Source organism: Elephantulus edwardii, unplaced genomic scaffold (assembly GCF_000299155.1).
Source record: "Elephantulus edwardii isolate Elephantulus edwardi_28Jun2011 unplaced genomic scaffold, EleEdw1.0 scaffold00195, whole genome shotgun sequence".
NCBI lineage: Eukaryota > Metazoa > Chordata > Mammalia > Macroscelidea > Macroscelididae > Elephantulus > Elephantulus edwardii.
In genome coordinates, this window is record NW_006399945.1 from 480,809 (window position 1) to 492,453 (window position 11,645).

The window sequence follows — 11,645 nt, forward strand, 5'->3', positions numbered from 1 at the left end:
TCTAACTAACCATGATGGCACTGGCACGTACAATCATAGTCTGTCATCATTTCCAACATAAGCACTCTCAAAAGCCTGCCTCCATCATGTAAGCTAGGCCAGCACACATCAGCTGGGAGGACTTTAGGATAACACAATGTAGTGGGCATCCGTCATACTCATTGTAGGAGCTCCTGTCATACTCTAAGACTTCCTGTGGACCCATTCAATAATTAAGAATCTCTCCCTGATGAATCCAGTTGTCCTGAGGGAAAAGATGATTCTTTTACTAGCCTCCCTCAAATTTAGGGTGAATGACAGGTCTATTCCAGCTGAATTTAAAAATCATCTCAAGAATAGGTATAAGGCATTATTAAGGTATCAAAGTCTAGATGAGTTGTGAGATGATGTCAAAGATATCATCTATGAAAAGAAGAGAAAGAAACAACCAAAATGGATGTCAGAAAAGACTTTGAATATTTCACTAGGGCATCAAAAAGCCGGACGAAAAGGAAAAGATGCCAAAGTAAAAAAGATGAGCAGAAGATTTCAAAGGGTAGCTCGATGAGAGAAAGCAAAGTATTATGACGGAATGTACAAAGAGCTGGAGTTGGAGAATAAAAAAGGAAGAACTCACTCAGCATTTCTCAAACTGAAAGAAATGAAAAACAAATTCAAGCCTCGAGTTGCAATACTGACAAACTCTATAGGCAAAATCTTAAATGTTCCAGGAAGCATCAAAAGATGATGGAGGGGGAAAATTTTTTTAAAAAGGAAGATGGAGGGAATACATAGAGTTATTGTACAAACAAAGAATAGGTCGACACTGAAAAATTTCAGGAAGGAGCATATGATAAAGAACAATGGTGATGAGGGAAGAAGTTCAAGCTACTCTGAAGACATTTGCAGAAAGCAAGGCTCCAGGAATAGATGGGATACCAACAGACATGCTTCAACTAATAGATGCAGCCCTGGGTATGCTCACCAGTCTGGGCCAAGAAATTTCAGAAGACAGCTAACTGGCCAACTGACTGAAAGAGATCCATCTTTGTTTTCATCCCCAAGAATGGCAATCTAACAGAATGTGGAAATTATCAAACAATAACAATGTAAAAACACATGCAAGTAAAATAATTCAGAAGATTTTGGTAAGCCAAAACTAGCTAGAATAGTACAACGGCAGATAAATGACATAAGTTAAAGTTGGGTCTAGAAGAGGCTGTGGCACCAGGGATGTGCTGATGTCAGACAGATGTTGGCTGAAACTAGAGAATATCAGATGAATGTTTATTTGTTTACTTATTGACTATGCAAAGAAGGAGAAGGGGCAGGGGATTAAAGAGGGAGGAAAGGAAGAAATCACTAACAGAGTTTGGTGTGAAGAGAGGTGTGTGAAGGAATTAGAAAAGATTCAGTGAAGACCTGAAAAGATGGCTAATACTAGGCATAGATCAATGGTCATTAATTTTATAAAGCACAAAGTATATGAGTGATTATTTGAAATACAATGTGACTGAAGGAATGTGTGAAATGTAATGTATGTGAATGGTATACAATATATACGAATTTTGTGTGCAAAGCAATATAACATTTTTTATTGAGATTTTAATGAATGTTTACAGAGAGCCCTTCTCTCAGATCACCTCTCTCTTTGAAAAGAAAAAAAAACACCAAACTTTCATTGTTATACACCTCTCTCCCATCCAGTCCACTCCACTATGCAGCTTTCATTCTGGACTCTTGTCATGACAATCATACCTAATCATATATCCCTTTTAAACAGTTCTCTCCCTCATCTGTTTCAATGCAGTGTACATTATTTTATGGTGTGGATCATAACAAACAATGGCTAACATTGAGAAGTACTGGAATTCTCGAACACTTAATTACGCTATGTGAAATCTCTACCCAGACCAACAAGTTGTTGTTCAAACAGAGCAAGAGTGTATGGTTTAAAATCAGAAGTGTGTGTCAAGTCTGTTTCCTTTCTCCTTGTCTATTCAATCTATATAGAGAACAACTCCTTGGAGAAGAGTGTGGCATCCAGAATGAAGGAAGACTCATCAACAACTTTTGCGGTGCAGAGTACACAGCCTTGCTTGCTTAAAATGAAGAGGACCCAAGTTGCTTGCTGCAGAGGATCAAGGACTGCCATCTCAAACACGGATTACATTCCAACATTAATAAAACAAAAATCCTCATCACCAATAGGTAACATCATGATAGATGGAGAAAAGATTGAAATTGTCAATGATTTCACCTTGCTTCGATCCACAGCAAACACCATTCATGTCAGCAATTAGAAGATTAGGAGACAGAGAGTATTGGGAAGTCCTGCTGTCCGGTATCTTTCCAAAGCTCTGAAGAGCAGTGATGTCAGTTTAAAGATGAAGATGCCTTTGATTCAAGGCAGTCTTTGCAATCACTGGTATGTATCTGTGAGCTGGACAGTGAAAAAGCATAATAGGAAAAGAATGGATGCATTTGAGTTGTGGTATTGGAAAGGAGTGCTGAATAAATGTGGAGTACCAAAAGAAGAGACAGATATGTCTTTGAGAAAGTTCCACATGAGTGCTCTGTAGAGGTAAGGATGGAGAAGCTTTGTCTCACATACTCCAGGCATGTTGTTAGGAGGGGCTACTCCTTGGAAGATGACATCATGCTTGGAAAGGTGGAGTGTCAGCAAAGGAGAGGAAGACTCTCAGAGATGGATTGATACAATCATGTCTGTGCAATGGGCTCATACGTGTCAGGGGTGATAGTGATAATACAGGACAGGATAAGGTCCAGCCGTTGTCCACAGGGTTGTACTCAGCTCAACAGCACTTAACAAAAACAAGCATTGCTGGGTTTTAAGTGAAAAAGAAACAAGCTTTTATTTAAGTAATTGTATTTGGGGGTAGCTTACTCTAATACGTGAGAAAAATTAAAAGATTCTTTCCCACACAACAGGAAGTCCTTTTATCTCTGTATTATTATGATCTTAAATATATCCTCACTTTCTCTCTCGCACTGTGTGTGAATGACAGAGTGAATGTGTGCACCTGTATGAGACAGAACAAATATACCCAAAGACTTTAAAAAACATGCTACATATCCCCCTCTGGTCCTTCATAACAAATATCTCAAAACAGTGTCAACTTTTGCCACCACCATTTTGCTATATTATAATTACTTAGTCTGGATTCTGCCTCTACCACACACTTAAGCTTTTTTCCCTTAAGGCTGCACCAGATTTTCTCTTTGCCAATTTCTTTTTGGGTAGGGGGTTGGGGGGGTGTTGAGTGTGGTGTGTCAGTCAGGTGTGTTTATTGATGGAAGACGGGGGTGCACAGACCAGACATCCAGGATCTGGTTTAGGAGTGATGAGTGCTGGTGGGATGGATGCACAGATGTAGTTGGGGTCAGGACAGCCTCATGTGCTGACAGCATGCTACAGGACTTGCTGGTCAAAGTCATTCTCCTTGGCCTGGTACTTCTTGATGAATGGGTGGGACCTATGGAAATCCTTTAGCTGTGACAGGAAGGAGTTGGTTACCTCAGGAGATTTGTCCAGGTGCTGTGACAGGGCAATGAGGTTGATCAGTGTCTCTGGGTGGCCACTGTCTTTGTCAGTGCCTCCTGCAGTGAGGTCTCAGAGTCCTCCCAGCGGACCTGAGCCATGTGGCAGGCAGCCTGACCACTGAGCAGCAGCAGGGTGGACAGGGCGGACAAGCACATGTGGGTGAGCTCCTAGAACACGTAGCATGCATTCTGTAACTTGTCACCACCCGCACACAGCCAGAGTGACCCAGGCAGTGACCAGCTGGGTGAGTGTGGCGGCCTCGTCCTGCTCGTGCGTCTTCTTCAGCTCTTTCCTGGCTTGGTCCAAGCAGTCCAGCTCCAGCAAGAACTGCACCATCACGGCCGAGCACTCGATGATGTCACCCTGATGCAGGGCCCGCAGCGCAGCATCGGGTTCCCGTCGTGCAGGTAGATGGAGGCGGACAGCAACAGGAAGGTGCTGTTGGTCACATCCATGTTGCGGTTCATCTCCTGGTCCAGGTGGGCCACTATATCGTCCCTCTGGCTCTCACTGACAAGGCACTCGGCAAGCGTGTGCAAAGCCTGCAGCTCTGGGACAGAGGAGGGCTTGATTTCCTCCAGCACCAAGCTATACTTCTCTGTACAAGGTATGCTCAGTACAGGAAGATGTCCCGCTCCGCCTGCCTCTCTGGACTCGTTGATGCACTTTTGGCAACTGCCGATGTAGAAGACATTCTTCATATTGAACAGCTCATCCACCTCCCCAGAGCCACCAGTAGCTGGGCCGGGGCCTGGTAGAGCCATCATGCTTTCGTCTCAGCCACTTCTTTTTCAAGGTGGTGGGCTCCTCTTTGCCAATTTCAAAAGGCATTTTTAGCCCTCGAATAACTAGATACACTGATGGATGCTGATCACTCCCTCTTTCCCTCTTGGTTTTCATGATAATCACCCTCTCCTGGTAGACCTTAACTTCTCTGACTGATCTCTTCACTCCTCTCCCAGCTTCAGTTCTTGTACCAGACTCTTACATGCTGGGAGTTCCTGAAGACTCTCTCCTTCTCTCTTGGATGGTTTCACTCACCCTCCCATCAAACTGTACAACCCAATGATTAATCCCTCCTCTCCCTGCACATCCACATCCCTTTGCTTCCTGCCTCTCCCACCCCTCCTGGATCCTTATACTCATTCTACAATAACAGTCTTATACAATACTTATCCTTGTGGGACTGAGTTAGTTCACTCAACATAAGCTCTTTAGTCCCTCCCAAGTTAGGCAATAATTTGCAAAGTTATTGCTCCTTTGAGCTGCACAGTATTCCATTGTGTAAATGTACAATAATTTCTCAATCCATTCATTTGTGGCTGGACATTTGGACTGTTTCCATGTTCTTGTGATGTTGAATAATGCTGCTATGAACAGTGATGTGCAAATATCAGTTTGTGCCTCAGTTCTCATATTCTCAGGGTATATTCCAAGTAGTGGAATAGCTGGGTCATATGGAATTTCTATGTTCAGCTTTCTGAGGAAACGCCAAACTGCCTTGCAGAATGGTTGTACCATTTTACAAAGGTGGCATTATTCTGGAGCCCTATTATTATTCACCTTTTCATCTAACCAAAGGGTTCTATTTACTCTAATTCTGAAAGAAATATTACATCTACCCACTTGCTCCATCTTTACTGTCATCATCTGGATCCGATCCATTATCATCCTGGCCTGAACTATTGCAACAAGTTCTAAACTGGTCTCCCTGCTTCCATTCTGGCCACCTCTAATCCATTATCCACTCAATCCTTAGATTATCATTGTAAATTAAACTCTCCTATCCAAAACCCTGCAGTGGTCTACTACACCAGTTGGGGGAAATATCCCAAATCCTTTGCATGGTATAAATGCCCCAGCATGATCTGACCCAGATAAAGCTCCCCTTTATCTCTCACACCATTCTCTTCTCCCTCACCCCCACATAACTTCTATCTATGGACCTCAAAGCCACACTGACATTTTGTCAGTTTCCAAAGAAATCAGGTTCTGTACACATACTATTTATTCTAAAATTCTCTGTCCTCTCTTCTTTACCTTGTTAATTACTATTCTGTCTGTAGGTCCCAGTTAACACTTTCAAAGGTTCAAGTTCTCTAAAACCTATGCTGAAGTCTAAATTAACCTCTTAAGTGTTTCTCATAGTTATTTATTTTGTAGCATTGCAATTTATAAATACATAGATTTAGACAGAGTTATAATATAGGCATTTGTCTCTACTACTAAGTTGTAAGATCCCCAAAGACAAAGATTATGTCTATTTTCAAGCAATATCTCCAGCTTCTACTACGTTCAGTAAGGAAGGAGGAGGGGGGGGTAAATTAATAAACCCAAATGGTGCATATCATATTACACTAAAGTTACAATTTATTGTAATAATCTTGCTTCTGTTAAGGAATGAATTATATAGCCCCAAAATAAGTCTTGTTCCTGTGGATGGACTCCTATCTAGAAATAGGGCTTTTCCTTTGCTGTGTTAATAAGGCCTTGCCAATGTAAAGTGGATTAGTAAATTACGTTATTTGGAAATTATTAAAAAAATAAATCAGGAAAGACAAACATGCACCAAGAGAAGACAGGTGAAAAGCCAAAGAGCCAACGAGCTCCCAGGTCCACCAACAAGGAAGAAATAAATATGGCTGAGACCTTGCTTTAGACTTTTAGCCTCTAGAATTATGAGCAGATGTATTTCCATTCTCTGAAGCTATCTACTTTTGGTATTTGTATTACAGTAACACAAGATCATTAAGAATCCCCTTTCATAAAGTAAAATCTATGCTACAAAGTCAATTTCAATTTATATGACCTGGCAAAATGAAACACTGCCCTATCCCATGGCATCTTCACATTCTCACTCATCTTCATTCTCAATGGGCTGGGGAAGTGGATGGGCAGTGGGAGCTGGCAGAGAAGAATTCAGAACTACCGGTATAGCCAGAAATTGAGGACACAAGGTCCTAGTGAAAAGGCTGAATGAATCCAATATTCAGCGCACATTGGAACTTGAGACATATGTAGAATGCAAAACTGAGTGTGTAAGAGAACAAGCAAAGAAAGATTAAGGCGTTGCTAAGAAGCTAGGCACATTTTCTGGCAATCTCCTTCCACTTAGGAAAGAAAAAGTAGAATTCAGAGAGCACCACAGACAAGTTGTTGTTAGGTGTCACTGAGTTGAGTACAACCCATAGTGACCCTCTGAATAACAGATCTGAATGATGTCCTATCCTGGACCATCTTCACCATTTCTGACATACTTGAGCCCACTGCTGCAGTCACTGTGTCAATCCATGGCTGATGGTCTTTCTCTCTTGCCCTGACCTTTCCATCTTCCCCAGCACAACATCCTTTTCCAGATAATAGGCCCTTCCCAACAACATGCCCAAAGTATTTGTGATTCTTACCTCTAAGGAGAGCTCTAGCTGAAATAATCAAAGATTACAGCCTTCAAAAAGGACTACATCTCAATATGAAGAAAATGAAAATTCTCACCACTAAACAATAGGCATCATCGTGATATATAGAGAAAAGACTGAAGGTGTTAATTTTTTCCTTTTATTCGAGTTCACAATCAACACCCTTAGAAGCAGTAATCATGAATCAGAAGACATGCTGTACTGGGAAAATATGATGCCAAGGATCAAGAAAAAAATGCTAATGGGCAAGAATGTCACTTTAAAAACTAAAGTACACGGGATCCAACCTATGGTATTTTCAACTGTTTTGCATGTAACTGAATGTTAGATCATGAATAAGGATGAGATGACTGAAGAAAAATTTATGTCTTTGAATTGTGGTGCTGGAGAAGAGTATTGAATGTACCAGAGACTTTCAAAAGAACAAACAAATCACTTTTGGAGAAGTGTAACCAGGGCGCTCCTTAGAAGCAAGGAGAATGAAACGTCATCTCTCGTACTGTGGGCATGTTATCAGGACGAACCAGTCTCTGAAAAAAGATATTGTGGTGAGAAAGGGAGAGGGTGAGTGAAAGAGGAAGACTGTCAACAAGAAGGACAGGTACAGAGGCTGCAGCAGTGGGCGCATGCGTGGCGGAGGTCGTGATGACGGTGCGAGGTTCAGGTCAGAGCAAGGTTCTGCTATGCGCTCAGAGGATCACTATTGAGTTGTAGTCGACTCGATGGCACCTAACAACAGCAACATGGTTCGATCACTCTCAACATGTAGACACAAACGCTGCTTTGGGTAGTTAATTAAGATTGGGGAGCTCATCATAATGTTAAGAGATTCAGAAATTTACTACGGTTCTTCTGACAACTTATAAAAATATAAGTAACAGAATAGTTAACAGGATTCAAACACAAAACTTTAAAATATATGTATTATAGTCATTTACCAACCCAGCCAGAGTGTTCCTTTGAAGTAAGAATGGTGAGAGTTTATCTTACACACTTTGGTATGTTACCAGACGGTGCCAATGCCTGGAGAAGCATGTTATGCTTGGGAAAGAAGAGTTATTGTTGTTTTTGTTATGTTCCATCGAGTCACTTGTGACTCATAGCGACCCTATGTACAACAGCCCTAAACTCTGCTCTGTCCTGTGCCAATCGCACCGTCTCTGACACACCCATCCCAATTACCCCAGTCACTGAATCAATCCACCTCATAGAGGGCCTTCCCCTCCTGCGCTGACCCTCCAACCTCCCAAGCATGATGTCCCTGTTCAAGGACTGGTCCTTCCTTCAACATGTCCAAAGTATGTTAGATGGAACCTCAGAATCCTTGCCTCCAGGGAGCCGCCTGGTTTGGCCCTTTCCAGGATGAACCTGTTTGTTTTCCTAGCAGTCCATGGTACCCTCAATACTTTTCTCCAACACCACAGCTCAAAAACATCAATTCTCCTTCTATTCTCCCTAGTCATTGTCCAGCTCTCTGATGCATAACAAGTGATTGCAAAGACCATGGCCTGTATCAGATGAAGAAGAGAGTCAGTGAAAAAGAGGAAGAGCCTCAGTGAGATGGGTGGACTGATGCTAAGCAGAGCCTGTGAGGGTGGTGGAGGCTCAGGTAGGGTTTCATTCTAACAGGCTCATTAAGAGTTAGAGTTGACTTAGCAGCACCTAAGAACAAAGGAATCAGCCCAGGCTCTATTGCAAAGATTCCTTTAACCACGCGACTCCTTGAAACTTTGAGACAGAAAAGTAAGGCTTGAAACTATAACTGCCATATCACACACCTCACCTCAAAAATATCACAGTTGTTACTATGCACTTATCAGTAACAATATATACCCATTGATTGGTATTTTAGGTATCGACATAGTAAATAATAGCACAGGAGAGTAAGGAGATAAGAGATGTCACAGATGATTCAAAGAAACCAACGGAATAAACTTACCGGGGAGGAAAAAAGCCAAGGCCTCCATTTCAACAGTGATCACTACTGGACCCAGAAAACCTCTATGTCTATTAAGAACAATGTAATGTGTGTAGATCACGGATAAGAAGACCTAAGTTGCTTATTCCCCTTTAGAATCCTGACATTTTAATTTAAAGATCCCGAGAACATCTACTGATGTAAGCATTTTTGTAGTACATTGTTGAGGAAAATAGCTTGGCAAATGGAGAAAGTCGCATAATCTAGAATTAAACCGATGAGCCATTTCACTTCCCTGTCCTCTGTAAAAGAGCTCTGGTGGCATAGTGCTAACAGAAAGGTTGGCGGCTCACATCTAGCAGCTGCTCTGCAGAAGGCAGACAGGCAGACTCCTCCTGTGAAAACTGTGGAAACCTGATAAAAGGTCCCCATGAGTCAGTACCGACGCCATTACAGTGGGTTTGGTTTGGGGTTTGACCACTTTTAAGAAATACCTTCTCAGGGGTAGGGGGGATTAATCATGGGGTTGTACAATTTGTTGGGTGGGGGGATGAAAGAATTTGTTCTTGAAAACAATGTATTCAAAGTAAATAAACTAGCAGAAAATTTAAAAAAAAAAACAACCTTGTCCTGATGGCACAGTGTATGAAGCATTCCATTGCTACCCAAAGGATTATGATTCAAATCCACCAGCTGTTTTTTTTGTGGGAGAAAAAAATGTGACAGTTCTTCTTCAAACAAGATTTACAGCTTTGGAGCAATTGCGTTCTGTCCTACAAGGTGGCTAGAATCAACAGACTTGTCGGTAGTGGGCTGCTTTTTGTTGTTGTTGTTGTAGTTTGATTGTCTTGCCCACTGAGATGGGCTGAAGATCCTTGGTAACAGTGTGTAACCTCTGCTCTCATCAAATGGTGCTTCGAATCCACCAGCTACTCCAAGGGTGAGCCGCTGTTTCCTTTAAAGATTTAGAACCTCAGAGACCTGATGGAAGAGGGCTGCAAGTCAGAATTGACTCAGTAGCAATGGGTTTGGGTTTTTCCATGACTAGCTGACGATGTACACCGGACTCAATCAGAGTGAATAAGCATCGATCTCAGGACGTGCTGGCTGAGAAGGCTGAGATTTAGCCACATTCCCTTCCAGCAAATGAAGCTAACACAAAGAGCAGAGCCAAGAGATAAGAGACTCAGAGCAAGCCATCCCTGCACATTTATATAAACAAGAACATTCCTGTTTGGTTTGCTATCACTTACAATAGAAAAGGCCTCAACCAGCACATGAACTCTTGAAAAAGGCACCCACTTTTATAGGTTTTGCTATAAAGTTTGAGAAACTTGAAATGATTTCTCACTTGTAAGTCCTGGTGACTGAAATAGAGCATGTTTGATGCCTCATGGAAGTCAATGACAAGGATAGCTACAATTTGGAAGGAAAGTTATAATCTAAGCAGAACATAACCCAAAAGTAGGGAGTATGGATAAATTTTTATGTCCCTTACAAAAAAATTAAAAGTTTCTTTTATTCCATTCAAAGTGACCCTTTCGCCAACTTACCATACTATTAAATTTCTCAAGGCTCTTCTGATAATAATTAGCAGGTGTAACTCAGCACACAACAGCTGTGAGCAGCATTAGATTTCCTCTAAAATGATCACTTGCTACAAACACAATTACTTTTATAATAGACCTTACTCGGAATCATGCTCATTTGCAGGCATTCAGTTTCCGCTTATTTAAGCTCTCTAGCTGCTCCCCTGCCATCTCTCACGAGACAAACCATACAGCCTCCCCATTTGGCTGAAACTGTCAGCAAAGAGCCAATGATTGCTCTGTGGTAGCTAAGCAACTGGATGAATATTTCAGAGGTTTCCAAATTCTGTTGGCCACTTGCTCTCATTTTGGGTTTTGAGAGGACTCAGATTAATAAGGCTGAGCACTGACAACCATCACCCAACAGTCTGCAGCTTTCCAGGGTATGTGCTCACACGGTTCGATTTTGATCAAATAACAACAGGAAGAAGCAGCATAAACAGGGCCAAGCCTAACAGCCACATGAATAGGCTTGGCTTACGTGTGCCCGAAAAATGAGCCCATGAAAGGCAGCACTGTGAAGAGACAAAATTTAAAACTCATCAGCCTTGAGACTTTTCAAAAATCACTTATTTCTGGGATTTTATTAATCTGTAGAACATAATAGTCAAAAGAAGTGATTTCTCACCTCCCAGAGTTCACATCTCAGAAATCTGTGATACTTCAACCTGGCAGTTAATAGTCATGTGGCTCCCCAGGCAGTATTATTTGGTACTCTGTAATTAAGTTATGAAGCCGGTTAATATTACTCATACTGCTGTTTTGCAAGTCTATGGTGATTTTCATATTGGCATGTCAAACAGCTCAAATAACTTTCTGTTGTTAAATTTTGTTGACTGAATGAAGCTTAGCTTGGCTTGTAAATTAAGAGAGAGCTCAGTTTAACAGTTAACCTTGGATTAATATTTATTTTTGCTAATGTTCCTTTTATAACACACAGTGATAGTCCATTTCTTCCAGGAAATTGCTGATGCCATAATTAAATTCCAGCTAATGCCACTAAATTCTAGACGTGAGATGAAAAACGTTAAGTGAAAAACATTAACTGCCTATTCAAAAACCAATTGCTTACTTATAAAATCTAAAGTGGTATAAACAGAATATACTCATCAGAGATAAATTAATGACTCTTCCAAGTTACTAGCATATTGTTTGCTTAGAGTGTCTGTCCCAGAATA

At 41.4% G+C, this 11,645-nt stretch overlaps 1 pseudogene; it reads right to left on the bottom strand.

Moving 5' to 3' along the window:
• Positions 1-3,412: 3,412 nt before the first annotated feature.
• Positions 3,413-4,308, bottom strand: LOC102874258 (annotated as a pseudogene).
• Between the last annotated feature and the right edge of the window lie 7,337 nt (positions 4,309-11,645).